A 6,563-nucleotide genomic window follows, 5' to 3' on the forward strand; every position below is an offset into this window, starting at 1 on the left:
GAACAGAACAGGCAGACTGTTGAAATACACTGCTGAGGGGAGCAGCGGGCGAGTCAGGAGAGGTCTGCTGTGCCATGTAGGTTGCTCCCTGGCCACCCGGGGATCGAACTCATACTGCAGAGGCTGCGATTGCTTCATAGTGCGGTGCTTAACCCCTTGGGCAACCAGTGAGGCCTGGTGTTTTGCACTTCTAAATGCTTTATGGATACTAGCTGTTAAACCAAACAATGTCATGAGGCTTTTTAATATAAAGTTTCCCTCTGTAGTTGGATAAAAGCCTCAGAATGTGATCTTTTCCCAATATCACACAGCTAGCACTGCTGGGAACAGGATTTAAGCTCAGGTTACACTCTAAAGCCTGTGCCCTTAATCTTCATGAAGCTCTGTCTTAACTGTAGATTTAAAAACCCATACTTTTGTTACCTACTGCTTTATAGTCAGACGGAGAAAATAGTATTATGTCTTGAGAAACTTTTGGGAAGAAGACATGGTAAGACCTAGTGATAGGCTCTGTGCAAAAGATAAAGTATTGGAATGTGGATAAAACAACAATAAAAGTGAAATGGAAGGCAATCCTTGTGTATACAGTTCCCTAATTTGGTGAAATCATAATATCTTACATTTATAATAGCCCATAGAATTAAATTGACCTGACTTCCCACTTTGTAAGGACATACTTGCCACAATCTCAAATGATGGTCATTCTGCTGGAACAACTTCAGTAATGATACAAGTGTCTCAACTAAGGGATTTGTTCCATGGAGCAGAGAAGCAGATTTAGTGTAAAGGTCCCAACTTCTTGCCAGTTCCTCACTCTAGTTCTGCCCACTGATTCCATGAAACATCATTGTTTCTTTATAATAACCCCCCTTTTTGGCTCAGCTTCTCTTACAACTCCCCCAAACTAACCAATAGAAGAATGCAGAATCAATGGCTGGGGGAGGCGGGGGAGGGGCGTGAAAGAAGAATGCAAAATCACCCTAGACTTGGAACACAATATTCATATTCCCACCTCTTATTTTCTCTTAGACACACTAGGTAATCTTGACATCCTTTACACAGTTGAAACTATGATTCCAGGGAGAGAACAGTATTCTTCTGCAGTCACAGAGCACGCCTCCAAAGAAGGTTAGAGTTATTTCAGTTTGAAACTGTCCAGTGCTTAGACTTCAGAAACTCTGGCATGTAAGTTGCTTTTGCTTCTGATTTGGTCATCTCATTCACACCCAGGTATTGCCTTTGAGCTCTCGTCCTTTGTACAATGCAGGATTGTGTAATAACATTGACCTGTGACCGATATAGGGCATGTTCTCAATTCTTTTACACTGAGTGAAAAAGGGTACAGCAAGCATTTTTCAGAATTTAAGAATTTGTAACGTTTCGGTATAACCTTTCTGCACCTCAGACCTGACAACACTGTGAAAATGATAAAACCCAAGAATCCTGGAGCTTGTAAAGTTTGTACTAGAAAAAAAAAAAAATTAAGAGAAGCCCAAAAACCATAGTTAGAGCTGCCAGCAACTCTTAAAACTTGCCAAAGAAAACCGAGTAAAACACATATGTAAATCAACTAAAAGGGGATATGATTTTCCATTAAAGCTGAATCTGAAGTCTGCAGAGATTTTTACAAGTGAGGTCAAATAAAGCAATTACAGAGTCTTGTATCCATCTATTTTAAAATAATTCTTGAGTGCTAAATTACATGTTTACATTATTAGATGCCAGAGGCTGGGTTGGGTAATGAAGACTAATAAGTAACAGTCCTAGCAATCTACTCCCAGTCGCCATCTATTCCCAGACCAAACACTGTCCTATAGGAGACGCGACCTGCAAGCTTCTGTTAGAATCACATGATTGCATTAAAAAAAAAGCATTTCTCAAAAAAAAAAAAAAATTCTCAGACAAAAGAATATAAATGGCCACTCTATCTCGACTGATAAGCAGCCATATGCATTGATATGGTGGACCGATTATTTAATGACTGCACCGCTTTGTCATGCATGAGAAAATAGCGGGAGCCCGGGGTTTTAGCTGTTCTGCCAGTCCCTCTAACCTGGCGGCTCCTATGACCCGTAGCGCCAGGGCTCTTGGGGCTGGGCCGCCGCTCTTCATCCAGATTAGATTTTTATTGGCTGATTCCATGCCAGTCAGCTTCAGAAGCTCCGTCTCCAAGTGGCCACCCCGCCCAGTTAGTGGCTCAGCAGGTGCTTGGCCACCCCGAGCGGGAGCAGGCCCTCGCTTAGGGGAGCCCCATGAAGCAGATGCTTGCTGTATACTCTGCCCACGGCCCCCCAGCCCACCTCCACCCCCATTACTTCTCCACCCTGCAGTCTAGAGTAAGAAAAGCCCTCCGTGGTGATTTTTTTTTTAAACCTTGAGCAAGCGCCCAAGGTTGTGCAAGGTTTGACTTTTGTCACTCAGGCCTGCGGCCCTACCCCCTGTCTGGGGCGTCCAGGTGGGTCGACTGGTTTCCAGGAGCGTTATCAGCCACTGTCACCTGCCCCATTGCTTGGCCTTCACCTCTCTTAGTCTTTCATTTCCTGCTCCTTTTATAGGTCTTCTTTCTCTCCCCACCCCCCACCCCACTTGTGTTTCAGAGATGAATGAACAAGGATGTTTTGGTGAGATGTTGGGTTCAGGGAGTGGGCGCTTTGGGTCTCCTCTGAGAAAAGTTTCTGCCGAGTTCCCCTTTCAGTGCACCAGGCAGGTTTACCCAGCTGATGAAGACGTTTGCACAGATGCAGGCAGGTGAAGGTCCCATTTTTAAAAGAACTGTTGGAAGAAAGGAAGGGAGAAGATTCCTGCAGACACAAGTGGGCAGAAAGAGCTGCCTTTTGCCAATGCAGAAATTGTTCTGATACAGTGTTCTTTGGGGGAGGGGAGCATTCCTTTGTGGAATCGTTATCTATTGTTACATTAATCATTTTAAGGGTGTGATTGGGTTAATTTTAAAGCCTGATGATTGTCTAATGGCCCTTAATCTCCATCTCTCCACCTCTGGTCTGTGCCTCAGCATACCTTGTATAGCTGTCAGTCTAGCCACAGAGGGCCCCCTCCCCCAGGGATTTTTCTTCTCTATAGCTGGTTTAAGACTATGGTAATCATTTCTACCCCCACCTCCAGGTTCTGGTCTCGGGGCACCACCATCCTAAATTTTCTACTCTTGGACACCGCCATCCTAAATTTTCTACTCCATCAGATAACTTTCTGAGTGATTTTTCTTTACAATCTTAAGAATCAGATCTTTCCATTATTATTAGTCGTTGTTATCTTCACTTAAAAAAATTGATTTTCTGACTTGTTCAGTTCTACCTGCCAGACAACTGAATCCACTGTGACATCAAGTGTGATACAACCTTACTTTCTGCTAGTGCTTTCCCTTGAATTCTCTACGTTACACAGCTTTTGTTAATCATTCTCTGTGGTTGTCCTTTCCCCACTGACACGTCAACACTGATGCCAGACCTTTTTCTCCCTACTTTGTTGGGGAGTCTGATCCTCTAGTATGGAAGTCTGGTAGTCAGAACCGAAGGTCTGTGTGCCATTTCTCTAAGGACGGCCTACCTCAGAGCCCTTAGCAGATGATAACCCAACTTCCAGAAGTAACTCCTTTTTTTTTTTAATCTTCTTTTTATGCAGCCTGTTTACTTCTTGAGATGATTACAAGGGTTGCTTTGGGTCTTAGGGCATCAGACAACTAAGTTGAGGTCAAATCAGGAATGAGACACTGGAACCCAATAGAGAAATTGCTGATCAATAAAAGTGGGGCATATGACCAAGCAATGAGCCAGCGATCTTGCTAACATTTTACCCCAGAATTAGGCAGACTTACCAGTCTAGCTGGGCACAGCAGGCCCTCCCCAAAGGAGCACATGGGTTCCTTACTGCATAGCCCGGAACAAACCAGAATGATCTTGGGCTGAAGTTGGCATTTTCTCAAAACAAAGCAAAACAACTAACCCATCACTGGGTACAGTGCCACGAGAGAGGAGGACCTAAGCCCTACCAGGGGCAAAAGTAATTTTAGCACCTTTGTTTCCCTTCTGTCCCAGTGGCTGTGGAGATCTCAGAGACTTCCAGTCCTTAGCTGGGACAGGCTGTACCATAATATACTTTTTGTGCAAGGTTTGACTTTTGTATCGTAAAATGCCTTTCTTACTGGTTTTATTCTGATTAAACTGCTAGCCCAAAAAATTATTAGATTTTTATATTACTTTGGGGATAAGATGTCTATTTTTTTCCTGATAACTACCATCTTTATTGGCACAAAGAGCAGAACCTCCAATTACTGCAATTGTGTTTGGGTTAAAGTTTAGCAAGTTTTATATTGTTACTTGATATTTTTTCCGTTATATTTTATTTAAAAAAATGGTAAATGCAGTTGAGGAAATCTGAAAATACAATAAGACAGAAGTTTGGGATTAAACCTCTAAAATACTTTAAGACTCTGGGAAATAGATATTATTATGATAGATAATATTTTTGTATCAGAATGCATTTGTGCAATTTTTTTGTATATCATTTGTATAATTAAAAAACAAACATATCTGGGGTCTCCCCTGGTGGCGCAGCGGTTAAGCGCTAGGCTGCGAGGCTGCCCGCAGCCTCTGCAGTGCCGGTTTGTTCCCCCGCCGCCGGTGAGGGTCCCACAAAAAAAAAAACACATATTTGAAGAGTGAAGCGAGAAGGTCGAGAGAATAGCTTATATCCAGAGTAAAGTCCTGCACATGTTAGCTGCTCGTCCATACTCTCAAAGAGTTGTTTTTAGGGGAGTCCAGCAAAATGGTGGCAGAAGGAAAATGCTGGGCTGGCGTCCCCCACATATTCACAGCTAGATTACAAGAAAAAAGTCAACATTGCTTAAACAACGACTACTGAATAGAGCCAGAGCAAAGGTGCAGCAGAAAGGAGCAGGAAAAACTGTGGTTAAACTATGCTTGCATTCACTTTCTGACTTATTTCACTCAAAAACAACAGTAACAACAACAACAACAAACTGCTTGAAGCAATCCCAGAGCAGTGCAACCCACCAGAAGGGGGTGCAGCTGCTATATGGAGCCCCTGCTCTTGTTAATTAACTTAGGGGCACATGCCCACATCGGGCACTTAAGAGACCTGGCATTGCCCTGGAGAAGGGGTTGCTCAGAGAATGAACCACTGGAAATCTAGCAGAGTAAGGGTACAGAGTCATGGTTCCTGGGGTGGAGCCTACCAGTCATCTGCTGGCAAAACTGAAGTGAGGGGGCTTCCCTGCTGGTGCAGGGGTTAAGTCTCAGGGCTCTCACCACTATGGCCTGAGTTTGTTCCCCAGCCAGGGAGCTGACCCACCTATGACACAGCAGACCTCTCCTGTCTCCCTGCTGCTCCCCTCAGCAGTGGATTTCAGTAGATCTGCCTGTTCTGCTCCCCACTCTGTCTCTGGTGAATCCTCTCACTCCCTCTTCCTCTGGCCTACACCCCAGATCTTCTAAGCAAAAAAGAATAAAAAGTAAAAAAAAAAATCATTAAAAAAGCTAAGGTGTGAGTCAGTTAGCAACTTCGGTCAAGTAATAGGATTAGGAAGCTGATCGCAGAGAATTAAGTGGTAAAGGATGAGTAGAAGCCAGATAGTATAGATCTAGAATGATTATGGTGTATTTAAGCAAATTGGATACGAGGGCAAGTGAGAGAGATGGTGGTGGTCAGAGGGGGCAGAACTGTTTCAGGAATGAGGAGAAATGAGTGTGTTTACAGGCTAGGGGTGAAGCTGATGGCGAGGAAGTGGCCAAGGCATAAAAACAGCAACTCGTAATTAGGAATTTCTTAGTAGAGATGAACGAGTTAGGATCGCTTGCTCAGGTAAAATAAATTGGGGGAAAAGGAGAGGTAAAGATGCAGATTAAATTTGGAAATTTCAAAGCATGATGATGTACCTGATAGTGTTATTTTCTCTGTGTGTGTGGGGGGGGATGGGGTTAGAATCACGATGGGGGTGTTTGTAAAGATACAGTGAAGAAGTAGAAGTAAAGACTGCATGTGCTCGATGGACAACTGGTGGATGGGCATGTTTGGGGTTAAAAAATAGGACTGAAGAGCAGATTTGGGAGGGAAAAGGATGAGTAGTTTTGCTCACACTAAGCCAGTCCACAATAGTGACAGTTGCTTTTGAACCTCGGGGTCCACAGTGTGGGTCACCAAGAACAACCACCTTCCAGACCTGTGCGGTGCAGAACAGCAGCACCTTCCAGAACCTGCAGCACCTTCCAGACCTGTGCGGTGCAGGCAGCTCTCTGCCCTGCTGGACTCAACAACTTTATTTCTAGAGGCCTTGAAATATAAGAAAAGCGTTTTCAGAGGAAACATTTGGCGGGGAATTTCTTTGACCTATGAACTTAAAAAAAAAAAAAAAAAGAAAATATTCCAGTGACTTGAGGGTGAATGCCAAGACATACATAAAAAACTATGAATTTTCCCTGGCGAAGGACAATCAGCAAGTCTCCACTGAAAGGAAAAATCGAGGTGACTAAGTGGAAAGATTTTTACAATAACTAAATGAAAATTGGCAGGTAAAGCTTTTAAGAAGA

The sequence above is a fragment of the Talpa occidentalis genome, unplaced genomic scaffold (assembly GCF_014898055.3).
Source record: "Talpa occidentalis isolate TD23 unplaced genomic scaffold, MPIMG_talOcc4v2.1 talOcc4.9, whole genome shotgun sequence".
NCBI classification, from domain to species: domain Eukaryota; kingdom Metazoa; phylum Chordata; class Mammalia; order Eulipotyphla; family Talpidae; genus Talpa; species Talpa occidentalis.